Source organism: Phascolarctos cinereus, unplaced genomic scaffold (assembly GCF_003287225.1).
Source record: "Phascolarctos cinereus isolate Bilbo 61053 unplaced genomic scaffold, phaCin_HiC Scaffold_3;HRSCAF=262, whole genome shotgun sequence".
In the NCBI taxonomy this organism is placed as follows: Eukaryota; Metazoa; Chordata; class Mammalia; order Diprotodontia; family Phascolarctidae; genus Phascolarctos; species Phascolarctos cinereus.
In genome coordinates this window covers 4,151,977-4,166,696 of record NW_027555736.1, presented here as the reverse complement: position 1 = coordinate 4,166,696, position 14,720 = coordinate 4,151,977, and the positions used below count along the sequence as shown (strand labels likewise).

Here is a 14,720-nt window from a genome sequence, read left to right as displayed (position 1 = left end):
ATGAGATCACCAAGTGAAATAATGTAGAGGAAGAAGAAAAGAGGGGCTATGATAGAACCCTAAATAACATTCTTAGAGAACAAGTGTGAATGATAAGGGGGCACAATAAAAGAAACTTAGGATCAGTCAGCTAGATAAGAATCAGCACCTAGTGGTGTCCTAGAAAACTAGAAAGAAGAGAGTTTAAAGGACAGCAGGAAGATCAAACATGTCAAAGGATTCACAGAGGTCTAGAAAAGTGAGAGCTGAGAAAAGGGCATTAGCTTTAACAGTTAGGAAAGCATTGATAACTCTGGAGAAAACATTTTCCGCTGAATGATGAGGTCAGAAACCAGACTGTAGAGTTCAGAAGAGAGTGAGGGAAAAGGAAGAGGTTACCTCTATTGTATACATACATCTTGAGGAGTTTGATGACAAATCAGAGGGTAAATATGGGACACTAGCTCATAGGGAGGAATGGATCAAGGGAGAGGGGTTTTGTTTTGTCTTCTTTTTTAAGGATTGAGGAGATATGGGTATGTTTATAGGCAATCATTGAATAGACAGGGGAAACTGAAAATAAGTAAGTGAGGATGATAGAGAGATCAATCTCTTGGAGAAGATGGGATGGAATAGGATAATTTGCATATGTATAGTGGTTTGCCTCATGAAGAAGGGTCATCTCATGATATGAAAAAGGAGTAAAAGTAGTAACATAGACAGAAGGCAGAGAGGAAATATGAGTTGAGGAGGGGAAAAGACGAAGGGAACTCTAGGCAAATGGCCTCAATGTTTTCAGTAAAATATGAGTCCAGCTTCTCAGCTGAGAAGAGGAGGAAAGAGGAGGGGAGCCAATGGAGCTGGGAGGAGAGATGAACAGACATGGGAAACGTGCTGTGGTGAGTGCATTAATAAGTCAGTTAGAGGAGTGTAATGAATGGATTAGTAGCAGTGAGGACCCAGGTAAAATTATAACATATATTAGTGGTGGGTCTGGTGAGGATAGTGTGGTTATTTTCTCCAGAATGATGTGGTAGCAGGTGAGGAGGAGCAAAGGTGGTAGACAGTGGCCGTAACTCAGGAATGAAGCTCAGAACAGAAAATTCAGCAAGAGCACAAAGAAGCAGGATGGAAGTGAAGAAGATTGTGGAGAGCTGAACTGGCTCACTGAGGGATTAAGAAGCAGAAGGAAGGTGAATGTACTCAGTGGCATTAGGGATTGGAAGGCATGGTGAGGAAAAAGAACAGGGTTTGGGATGTCAAGGCAGAAGGAGAGCTAAAATGACAACATTTCAATCAGATAAGGGGATTTCATAGTGCGCTGGTGGAAGTGAAACATTTGTAGGTGATCCATTCCAATACAATAGTGATTAATCACTTACTATGTGCCAGGCATTATACTAAGTGTTGGGGATAAAATTACGAAAGGCAAGAAAACCCCTGTCCTAAGGGAGTTTATAATCTAAAGGTGAAGAGAAATACAAAATAAAAGTAGGGCAGGGGACTATGAAATACCCAGCGTACATCTTGTTTCATGGAGTTGAAACAAGGTGGAGCAGCATATGCAAAGTGGAGTGATCTGAGAGCCCAATTTCTGCCTTCTATAAAGGAAGGCACTGGTGGGAGATACACAACTTTATATGTAATCTCTCTATATTGTATGTACAGATATGTGTGAATAATAACAGTATATTTTATAGAAGTGAACTTAGAATAAATATCAAGAAAACCATCCCAAAGAATAACACCCTCCCCCAAGGTAGAATAAGCTCCTGATGGAGGTGGTGAGTTCCTCTTCATTTGTCCTCTTCAAGTAAAGACAGAAGGACCTTTGTTGGCTAATAGAAGCACAGACTCTTGGACTCCAAAATCTCTTTCAATATTGAGATTCTGTAACTGTGTGAGTCCCTCTATTGAAGCCCCCTGACGCTTTATTATGGCAAGGACATGGAACTGTGCTCTCTTCAAGATGATGCCAGCCATGAAGGAACCTCTACACCTCCTACCCGTAGAGACAGGCCCGGGAACAGACTGTCATCCAAAGACTAGCCTAGCTGAGTGAGAGTGGCTCATCTCATCCCCCCAAACTGAAGACAAACTAGAAACATAATTATCACAATGGCCCACAAAGAAGGAAGACCTACTTCACTGACACCCTTCCAAATTCCTTTTTGCTGCTTCATTAATAGAGAATGAGAGAACCCAAAGTGGCCCCTGAATTCAGATTCAGTGCAACGGCCAGTCTTGGTCTGTCTTCCAGAGTTGATGTAAACACTTTCCTCCTCTTACCTGGCACATGTGTGTTTACTCTTGTTTTCCTCTACATCACTAGTTACTGTATCAACTCTTCTCGTGATTCTGTTTTCAAAAAGTAGATCAGTAGACAGCTCCTGAACCTGGAATTTCATTGATATAGAAAACCACCCAGGCTGGAGCTCCACCCCCTAAGGAAATTCTTCCCACTGAACCCTTTAAGCAGCTACCAGTCTTCTGGAGCACTGAGTGGCCACTTGACTATGGTGAATAGCTCTCTTTTCACTCTCATTTCTTTTTCTTAAACAGATTATATTTGACTTTATTACTTCACACTTGTGAAGCTGCCACCATGGCCTCATTGCTGAAGACCCCTTCTTGCCAGTTTCCCTTTTAAAGTCAAGTCCTTTAAATATTTCCTTGACAATTATACCACTATGACACCAGTGATATAGGTATTATTGTCCTCACTCTGAAGAGGAAGAAACTAAATCTGGGTTTAAGGATGGCCTTGTCCATAGTCACCTATTGACTATGTTACCAAGATGGGATTTGAACCCAGGTCTTTCTCACTCCAAATTCAGGGCTTTTTTCTTTAGCTCACTGTGCAGCTTTTCACATTGGCTGGCAATTTTTTCTCCTGAAGCTCTGCTGAACCTCAGGAAGATTGTTTCATGGGCTATTGACAACACTAATGTGTGCAAAGAAAATCCCTCTTTCAGGGGTACAAGCAATCATTTAAGCACACGGTACCAATTATGGGCCATTACTACTTGCTACTGAGTGAGCAGCAATGCAATTGATCACTAACTGCTATCTCACACCTGCTGAGCTAGAGCTAAAGACACACCATGATACCACCATGATACCACACAATGCAAGAACCATGTTCCACCCAGAAGGCTCAAGAAACTATCTTGCCAACTAAGAAATATCAGTAAGATCACCCTGTGACTGTCAGAACATGCCTTGAAACTAAGCCATGCATTTTGCCCAGCCACAGGACAGCATTAAACACTGATGTCTCATTCACGTTGGTCCTCATTTTAAAGCAGAGTTCAGAAGGAAACAGTCTACACACAAACAGAAATGTAAAGACATACCCAGAAGTGTCGGCATACATACATACATACATACATACATATACACACACACACACACACACACACACACACATATAGATACATATGTGTCTTAATGTCTAGCTTAACTTTTTTTTCCTAAAATTTTATCCAGGTTTTTATTTATTCATTGTATTTAGTTAAATTTATTTAGAGCTCATAGCTGTAAATTGAGGTCTTCTACTATTATTGTTTCAATGTCTATTTTTTCCTTAAAATTTATTTAGCCTTTCCTTAAAGTATTTAGAAGCTATGCCATTAAGGTCTTTGGTTAATCACTGAAATCAATTCATTGTTTATGTCATCTTTTAGCAAAATGTGTTTTCTATCTTTATTGTTAATTAAATTTATTTTTGTCATTTTTTTTAAAATGAAAATTGTTTCCCTGTATGTGTTTAGCTGAGGCAGAATCGATTTTGTACCAACCCCTTATTTTAACTCAGCTTTAATGTTTCAAGTGTTTTTTTTCTCCTTTTCAACAGACAGCTAGGGTGCCACCACAGGCCATAGAGAGCTGGATCTGGAGTTAGGAAGACCTAAGTTCAAATCTAGACTCAAACACTAACTAATACTACTAACCCTAAATGCTTTGTGACTCTGGGTAAGTCAATTAGCTTCTGTTTTCCTCATCTATAAAATGGGGATATTAATAGTATCCTACCACCAGGGTGTGAGGTAATATTTGTAAAGTGTTTTGAAAATTTTAAAGCAGTATTTAAATGCTAGTTGTTAAACGTGATGATGGAGTATAAGGAAACAATAAAATTCATCATGCTCTCACCATAATCTCATGACTTAAAAAAATCTGAGTTGGTGAAAGTGAAAAACTTTGGACCTAAAAGTCTTTGGTACCTCAGGAGGAAGAAACCCCTCAGGAGCTAAATGGAAGGAATTGGATACTGAAGGGTGTGTCTGTGGGAAAGATATCTCAATATGAAGAAAAAAGCCACCAAGTAAGACGAATAAATTTGTGAAAAGGAAATTAAGAGTTTGGTAAAAAGGGTCATAAAAAGAAACTAAAAAACATAACACCTTCAAAACCATTACCATAATGTTAAGAGAGGCACAAACATTCACTGAAGAAAAGAACTCTTTAAAAAGCAGAACTGGCCAAATAGAAAAAGAGGCACAAAATCTCACTGAAGAAAATAATTCCTTAAAAATTAAAAATGGGGAAGTGAAAGCTAATGACTGCATGACAGATGAAGGTATAATATAATAAAATTAAAAGAATGAAAAAAATAGAAGAAAATGTGAAATATCTCATCAGAAAAGCAAGCGACCTGAAAAATAGATCAAAGAGTGATAAATTAAGAATTACAGGACTATGTGAAAGCCATGATCAAAGAAAGTAGCTAGACATATTTCAAGAAGTTAACAAGGAAATTTGCACCAATATCTTAGATTCTAGAAGGTAAAATAGAAATTGAAAGAATCTACCAATCACCTCCTGAAAGGGATGCTCAAAATGAAAGCTCCCATAAATATTATCGTCAAATTTCAGAGCTCTCAAGTTAAGGAAAAAATACTTCAAGCATCCAGGAAAAAAAAATCCAAATATCATGGAACCACTATCAGGATGACACAAGATTTGGCAGCCTCAGAGTGGAGCACTTAGAATATGATATTCTGGAAGGCAAAGGAGATAGGATGACAATCAAGAGTCAACTACTCATTAAAAGTGAATGTAATCCTTTCGGGAAAATGCATATTTAACCAAATAGAGGACTTCCAAGCATTCCTGATAAAAAATAAGAGTTGAATAAGGCATTTGACATTTAAGTACAATACTTAAGAGGAGCATAAAGAGGTAAACTTGAAAGAGTAATCATAAGGAACTAAATGAAGTAAAAACTCTTTACATTTGTATATGGGAAGATGATACATGTAACTTCTAAGAATTTTATCAGTATTAGAACAATTAAAATTAATTTACATGGACAGAGGGTATGGATATGAAACAATTATGTTGAAATGATCTCCAAAAAATGATTGTGGAAAAAAGAGGAATGCACTGGAAGAAGGGAAAAAGGAAGAAAGAGATAAAGTAGGGAAATTTTTCTCATAAAAATAGATTGCAAAGAAGAGCTTTTATAACAGAAGGGAAAATGGGGGTGGTGGTGGCAGGCAATCCTTGAACCCAACTGTCATCTGAATTGTTCAAAAAAGGAAGAATATATTTTTATACACACACACACACACACACACACACACACACACACACACATACACACACATTTAGTTTTGTATAGTAATGTAACTTTCCCAGTAGGGAAATCGGAGGGGAAGGGGATAAGAGGAAGGAGACAATGATGAAAAAGAGGAGGGAGGATTAAGGGAGGCAGTGGTTAGAAGCAAAATAGACTTTTGAGGAAAGAAATTATAAAAAGAGACAGAGGAAGAAGCAGAAGACAATGCGATGAGGGGAAATATACAGTTAGCAATTATAAATGTGAATGTGAATAGTAGGGGGTAACCCATAAAATGGAACCAGATAACAGAATGGATTAGGAATAGGAATCCAAAAATATGCTGTTTCAACACACACTTGAAACAAAGACATACAGAGAGTTAAAATAAAGGGCTGGAAAAGAATCTATTATGCTTTGGCTGAAGTAAAAAAGGCAAGGGTAGCAATCATGATTTCAACTCAAGTAAAAGCAAAAAATAGATCAAATTAAAAGAGATAATCAAAGAAACTGCATTATGATTAAAGGCATTATAGATCATAAAGTTATATAAAATGATAGGAAGTTTCTCTAATAAAGACCTCCTTTCTCAAATATGAGTATAGAACTGAGTCAATTTTATATGTATATAAAAAAGAGCCATTCCTTAATTGATAAATAGTCAAAGGTTATGAATAAGCTTTCAGAAGAAGAAAATAAGCTGTCTATAATGATATGAAAAAAATGCTCTAAATCACCATTTATTAGGGAAAGGCAAATTAAACAACTCTAAGGTACCACCTCACACCTGTCAGAGATGAGAAATGCTGGAGGGAATGAGGGAAAATAGCTACACTGACAAACTCTTGGTGGAGTTGTGAACTGATCCACTCTGTAAAACAATTTGGAATTATGCCCAAAGTTTTATAAAACTGTGCATACATTTTTGACCCAGAAATACCACTCAAGTTCTGTAGCCCAAAGAGATCAAAGAAAAAGGAAAAGTCTCCATGGATATAAAAATATTTATAGCAGCTCTTTTTGTGGTGGCAAAGTATTAGAATTCAAGGGGATGTTCATCCGTTGGAGAATAGCTGAACAAGCTGTGGCATATGATTATGAAGAAATACTATTGTACTGTGGGAAATGATGAGGGGAGTGGTTTCTGAAAAAATAAACATCATAAGACCTTTATGAATTGATGCAAAGTGAAGTAAGAAGAACCGGGAGATCATTGCACACAGTAACAGCATGTTGTAATGATGACCAACTGTCAAAGATTTGGCTACTGTGATCAATTTAATGACCCAAGGCAATTCCAAATGATGGATTTTTTATGGTTTGAGTAGATTTATTTAATTTAATTTCGTGTTACCATTTTTAACATGTTTATTTAAAATTCTGAGTTCCCAGTTATATCCCTCTGTTCCTTCCTCCCCTCCCTCCTCCCTGAGATGGTAAGCAATCAGATATAGGTTAAAAACATTTCCATATTAATAATTATGTACAAGAAGACTCAAAGAAATGACAAAAATGAAAGAGAGTGAAAAATAGGATGCTTCAGTCTGTAGTCAATCAATACCAGTTCTTCCTCTTGAGGCAGATGATATGCTTCATTATTAGTTCTTTGGGATCATCTTGGATTATTGCATTGCTGAGAATAGCTAAGTCATTTACAATCCTTCACTGAATGATGTTGTTGTGACAATGTACAATGTTCTGCTGTTTCTGTTTACTTCACTATGCATCAGTTCATGTAAGTCTTTCCAGGTTTTCTGAAATCATCCTGCTTATCATTTCTTATAACAAAGTAATATTCCATTACAATCATATATCACAGCTTTAGTCATTTCCCAATTGATAGGCATCCCTTTGATTTCCATTCCTTAGCCATCACAAAAAGAGTTGCTATAAATATTTTCAGAGAGCTTTTTATGGGAAAAAAATGCTATCCACCTCCAAAAAGAGAACTGGAAAACTCTGAGTGAACATTTAAGTACAATTTCTCACATTATTTTTCTTGCATTTTTTGAAACATGGCTAATATGGAAATGTGTTTTGCACAGTTTCACATATCTAAGTGATATTATATTTTTTTCCTTCTCAGTGGGAGGAAGAGCAGATGAAAGGTAGGGAGAGAATTTGGAACTCAAAATTTAAAAAGAAAAGAATATTAAAATAAGTAAATCATAATTTTTAAAAAGGACAAAAGGTTAATTCATAAAAAAATTAATAGAGGATATAAATAGAAATTACTTTATAATTTTACATAATAATAGTCTTACAACTTCAATAAAAAAAGAATATTTACAAAATATAAAATACTAAATTACAGAAAAAGGATTAGAGAATTAAACAATTAAATTTCAGAGTTAGAATTGAGCAAGTTATAAATCAATTTCCAAATAAACTCCAAGATCAGATGAATTCATAAATGAACCCTTTCAAACATTCAACAAATACAGAAACCAGGGAGCTTTGAAATTTAAAAAAAAGAAATAATAGACTAATATTTCTATTGAACAAAAATGAAAAAAAATTAAACATTATCAAAGAGCAAAAAAAGTTGCTTTAGCAACATATCATAAAGATTAGACACACCCAAGTTGGATTTATATTAAGCATGTATAGTTGGTTGAATAGTAGGAAAACTGTAAAGTCAACTAACCATATTAATAATAAAATCAGCAAAAACCATATAATTATATCCATGAGCCCAGAAAAACCTTTTTGATGAAATACAATGCACATTTGTTTCAAAAACACTCAAAAACTAATTTATTTATTCAATTCCCTGGTTATCTATTCAACAACCAGACTCTCAAATATCACTTTATAGAAATAGAAAAGCAGTACTCAAATTCTCAAGAAAGAGCAACAGCAGTAATACCAAAAGCAATAACCAAGACCAAGAATCTCAAAGAACTAATACAAAGAAGTGGAAACAAAGTGAGGGACATCAGGGATAGCAGAGAGGGAGGATGGAGCGAGTGTCTGGCCTGCTGTTCTGGGTGCTGAGCAGTCCTGTGACTCTCAGAACGCTCTGCGCTGGATGCTTCCCAGTAGCCCGGGATCATGGAAAAAAAAAAAAGCATCATCATGGAATCAGAGAAGTCCAACACTTTAGAAGAACTGGAAGTGGTGGAAGTGAAGGAGATACAAGTAGAAGATTATCTGGTTATTATCAGGTTCACACCCACAATACCTCATTTCTCTCTGGACACTCTTTTTGGCCTTTGCTTACAAGTAAAACTTTAGAGGTATTTACCTTTCAAACATAAATTGGAAATCTATATTTCTGAAGGAACCCATTACACAGAAGAAAATATAAATAAACAAATCAATAACAAGGAGAAAATAGAAGCCACAATAGGGAATTCCAACTTACTGGAAACTGTCAAACAATGTGTCATTGCTCATGACTAGCTTCTCTTCTGAAAGTCACCAAATTGTAATCACTTGATACATTTGTTAAACTCTGTTAAAATAAAATGCCTTTTTGTTTATTACTTGGACAATCTGTACCTCCAAGCACTCCTTTATTAAAGAAACTTAAATACATAATAAAAAAGAAACATAACCTTAAATACTAAAACTTAAATATGTAATAAAAAAATAAAAAGCATGTCATGTGAATAGCAAAAGGTAAGAGAGGATTCAAAATATATAGCAATGTTTCCATTTCAAAAAAGCCCATATAATAAGTACTTCGGGTCATGTTGAGAACTGTCAGTCTTCTCTTTGCTTCCTTGTTAGTTTTCTTTTGTTAGTTTTCTCTGCTCTCCACTTTTTATTTTGTTCATCCTTCCCCCTCCCCTGAAGGCTACAATTAAGCATGGATATATTTATATATAGATATAGATATATAGATACCAATATACTTATATACACATACACACATACATACATAAACACATACTTTTCCCTAAAAAAAAATCTACTTCTGATATTAGTTTTTATGTTTTTGCATATCTCTCCTTTCCCATCCCCCATAAGTCCTTTACTTTACTTCTACCCTCTACCTTGCCCTCCTGTTACTTAACCTAGCTGCACCACCCCCAACCAGGCATTCCTCCCTTATCCTCCCATTCCTTTAAATCTAAACACACTTCTATACCCCCCTTTGACCTATTCCTTCACCCTCCCATCTAGAGATCCCTTTCTTATTCTCTGCCCCCTTCCTATCCACTTAGCATTTTATTTCTTTCTGAATCTAGAAGACTTTTATACTCTTCTAGATATATTTGTATTATTCCCTCTTGAATCCATTCCTGGTGAAGGTAGATTTACAGAACTAATAACCCTCCTCCCCCATCAATTTCTCCGTCTCTTCTCCTCTCACACCTCATGTGTATAAAATAATTACTCTTTTTGCTATTTCTAAATAGTTCCACTTTTTAAAGTTATATTATACTCAAGTCTGTCCCAATTTTTCTTAAGAACTACCCAATTAATAATAACAGTCTTACACTCTACATTTTACATATATAAAATGTAAACAGTCTGTCTTTACTGAGTCCATTATAATTATTCTTTGGTAAGTACCTTATATTTCTCTTGGCTCTCGTATGTCAAATTTTCTATTAAATTTAGTTTTTTTTTGACAAAGTCCTGAAAGTCTGACAGTTCATTAAATGTTCTTTTTTTTTTAATTCAGTATTACACTTAGCTTTGCTGGGTATGATAGTTTTGGCAAGAATCCCAGTTCTTTTGCTCTTCAATATATAATGTTCCAAGATCTTTGATCTTTCAGTGTCATTTCTGCTAGGTCTTGTGTGATTCCAATTGTGGCCCCACCATATTTGTTACTTTTTCTTGTTGCTTGTAATATTTTATCCTTGAGCTGAGGTTTTCAGAATTTAACTATAATATTCCTAGGAGTTTTCCTCAAAATTCTCTTTCAGGTGGTGATTAGTAAATCTTTTCTATTTCTACTTTCCCTTCTTGTTCTGAGACTTTAGGATGATTTTCTTTAATTATTTCTTTTATTTTTGTATCAAGATTCTTTTTTTGATCATAGCTTTCAGGTAGTCTGATTATTTTAATGTGTTATCTTTTTGTTCTGTTCTCCAGATCAGTTGTTTTTCTTTTTCTCTTCTTTTCTCTTTTCTTTTTTTCTCTTCTTTTCTTTTCTCTTCTTTTCTTTCCTTTCCTTTTCTTTTCTTTTCTTTCTTTTCTTTTCTCTTCTTTTCTTTTCTCTTCTTTTCTTTCCTTTCCTTTTCCTTTTCTTTTCTTTTCTTTTCTTTCTTTTCTTTTCTTTTCTTTTCTTTTCTTTTCTTTTCTTTTCTTTTCTTTTCTTTTCTTTCCTTTTCTTTTCTTTTCTTTTCTTTCCTTTCCTTTCCTTTCCTTTTCTTTTCTTTCCTTTCCTTTTCTTTTCTTTCCTTTTCTTTTCTTTTCTTTTCTTTTCTTTTCTTTTCTTTTCTTTTCTTTTCTTTTCTTTTCTTTTCTTTTTCTTCTCTTTCTTTCTTTTTTTTTTTTGATAGGCAATGGAGTTAAGTGACTTGCCCAAGGCCACATGGCTAGTAAATTTTAAATGTCTGAGGTCAGATTTGAACTCAGGTCCTCCTGACTCCAGGGCCAGTGCTCTATTGACTGCACCACCTAGCTGACCCTTCAGTTGTTTTTCTTATGAGATGTTTCATATTCTTTTCTATTTTTTCATTCTCTATATTTTATTTTATTACTTATTGATCTCTTATAACTTCACTAGCTTCCTCTTGCCTAATTCTGTTTTTCAAGGGGTAATTTCCTTCCTTAAGATTCTGGATCTCCTTTTCTAATTGGTTGATTCTCTTTTCATAATCTTCTTGTTTTTCTTGGATTGTTCTTTTTGTTTGTTTGGTTTGTTTTTGTTTTTCCTCTATCTCTCTCATTTGATTTTTAAAGTCTTTTTAGAGTCTTCTATGAATACTTTTTGAGCAGGTTACCATTTTATATTAATCTTTGGGGTTGAAGAGGGTTTCTTTGCTTCAGTATCCTCCTCTGAAGACATACCCTGGTCTTCTCTATTCCCATAGTAACTCTCTATGTTGATGTTTTTCTCCTTGGCCTATGCACTTTTTATTTGTAGTGACTCAATTTTTATAATCACCTCTAATCCTGAAGTATGGGGGATGGTGCTTCTGGCCTCAGATCCTCCTTCAGTTCTTCCCTCTGTCTTTGAACTAGAACCCAGGCCTCCAGCCTACTGTAAGTGCCCACAGACAGTGGTGGAAGCACCCCCACACACCTCTTCTACACTCACGCATCATGTGCTGGTTCATTCTAACCCCCAGTTGTGTCTCCATAGCACAGCTGTGTCTGACATCCCATGTCAGCAGAGGTTTCCTTGATCTTCCCAGGATCAGATGCCAATGCCCTTCACTGTCCTTGGGGAGGCAGCTAACCCCAGAGATTGCTGTTTATTATTTAAGCTGACCTAGGACTTAGCCTAGAGATGTTTATTCTTCACACAGACCAAACCTCATCCTAGGACTTTTCTTCAGATCTTCTCTGATTTTTCTAGGAAGACCCCTGTTCTGCCTCTACTCTTATTTATTTTTACTGCTCAATATTCTCCCTGAGGTGTTATTTCATATCTTTTCTGGGGGAAATATTGAGAGCTTGGAATTTTCTGACCTACTCCACCATCATCCCAGAATCCTCTGCAAGCACTATCTTGAAAGACCATTTCTCAAACAAGACTTAATGATAAGATGGCACCTATTATATTAATGTATGTAACATTCTCATATTCCATCACATTTTGTAATTAGATAGAAGAATATTTTCTAGTTATTGTGAATTAGACATATGACTTTTTCAGATGCCCATTCTGTCACCACCTTTCTTTGGCAGATCAACTAGTCCCATTGTACATAGATAAACCAGGCTTCAATCATTACTTGTAAAAATAGAAATAAAATGCAGATGATTCCTATAATACAAAAAAGAAGTAGAAACAAAGGGAGATTGCAGTGCCAGATCTCAAACTGTTCTACAAAGTCATAATTATTAAAACAGTTTGATGCTAGTTAAAAAAGAGAAACTAATGAGTAAATGAGATTAGCTAGAAAACATAAGTAGTAAATATATCTAGAACCCTAGTATTTGATAAACACAAAGATTTAAACAACTAGGGTATGGACTCATTAATTTATTTTTTCTTAAAAAAGATAAATGAAAACTATTAAAAGGATTGTGGGGAAATAAGCACATTGATGCAGTTTTGGTGAACTTGGGAATGGACACAACCATTCTGGAAAGCAATTTGTAATTACAAACGAAAATGTTACTAAACGGTGCATGCCCTTTCACCCACCTATACTACTGCTAGACCTATACCCCAAAGGGATCAAAGGAATGGGGAAAAAGATACTATATGTACAAAAATATTCACAGCAGCTCGTTTAGTGGCAGCAAAAATCTGGAACCTTAAGGGGACACTCATCAATTGAATAATGGCTGAATAGATTGTGGCATATGAATATGATGGAATACTCTTTTGTTGTAAGAAATAAGGAAATAGATAATTTCAAAAAGACACGGAAAGATTTATGCTACCCAATACAGAGTGAAATAAGCAGAATGAGAAGAATATTTTGTAATATCAATATTATAAACATGGACAATTTTGAGGACTTTTATAAATTGGTGAAGAACAAAGTGAACAAAACCAGAAGGTCTTAAACAGTAACAACACTGTAAGTACCACTTTGAAGGCTTGAAAAACACTGATTGAGGCAATGACCATTCATGATTCCAGAAGATCAATGATGAAACATGTTATCAACCTCCCAAAAGAGAAATGATGGATTTAGGACACACAATAAATGTATTTTTTGCACACAACTAATGAAGGAATTGTGTTTACTTGACTATTTGTTTTTTTTGGGTTTTTTTGTTCCTTAACAGAGTTAAGAGTGAGAGGAAGAGGAAATAGATTTATCATCATTTTAACAAAGTATTATTAACATTTTATATATTAACATTTTAACAAAGTAATTGAATAGAAAGGTGGGGAGGTGGTACAGATATGGAGAATTCCATGTACTTTCAGATGTAATCATTGTATTATGTTTTACTTAATGCAATTAATTATTTTTACTTTGTTGCAAGACAGCTCTCATGAAATGGGGTTCGTTTGACAATACATGTAACATCAAAATAAAATACATCAATTAATATTAAAAATAAAACACTAGCCAAGAGCATCCATCTTTACCCTTAAGGAATATATGTTCTAATGCTAGAGGTCATATGTAACTGCATATCATGGAAAAATACCTACAGAGAAGATGGAAGTCAACCTTGGAGAAGAAGCACAGCCCTCCAAGGGAACTGGAAAATGCCTCCTGCAGAAAGCACCCACTGACATGAATGTTGAATCAATCCAGGGATACTAAGGGGCAGAGTTTAGGTGGGAAAGTACTCCAGGCATAGGGGCCAACCAGAGTAAAGGCACCAAAATAGGTGCTACTGTGTGTGAGGAAAGGTGAGCACGTCAATGTGGCTGGTGCCATTGAACAAATGTAGGGGAGTAAAGTGTATGATAACTGACAAGATAGGGAAGACCTGATTGTGAAGCAATTGAAACCCAGCCTTTTCTCAATCAATATTCTTTTTTGAAATCTCTGCAACCTTGGACAACATCAATCACCCTTTTCTCTTTGGTCCTCTCTTCTCTCTGGGTTTCAATGCCTCTACTCTGTCCTGGTTCTCCTCCTGCCTATCTGACTTTTCCTCCTCAGTTTCCTTTGCTCGATTTTGGTTCCGCTCAATGCTGCTAGTTTGCATCACCTCATAGAACTCTGTCCTCAGCCTTCTCTTGTCCCTTTGTGCTGGTTCATTCATGATAACACCAATCCTCATGGATTCCATTTCCATCTCTAGGTTGGTGATTATTGGATATACGTATCCAATGTCAGCCTTTCACCTACCCTTGGAATTAGAGACATGCACCTATAATTGCATTTGGACAACTCAAACTAGACATCTCAAACTCAAAATTTACAAATCTGAACTCATTTTTCTTCCTAAGCCTTTCACTTTTTTCTCACTTTCCTGTTACTCTCAAGGATATAACAATCTTCTTGGTCACAAAGCCTCAGAACTTAGGTATCATCCTTTACTCCTGACTCTTTCTTATCCCTTCCCCCCAATATCCAATCTGTTGCCAAGTACTGTCAATTCAACCTCGATAGCATCTCTCAGATATGTT

General features: G+C 35.6%; 1 pseudogene; it reads left to right on the top strand.

Annotated features, from left to right (window-relative positions):
- Positions 1-8,502: 8,502 nt before the first annotated feature.
- On the top strand, positions 8,503-8,823 carry LOC110198665 (cytosolic iron-sulfur assembly component 2A-like; annotated as a pseudogene).
- The last annotated feature ends 5,897 nt before the right edge of the window (positions 8,824-14,720 follow it).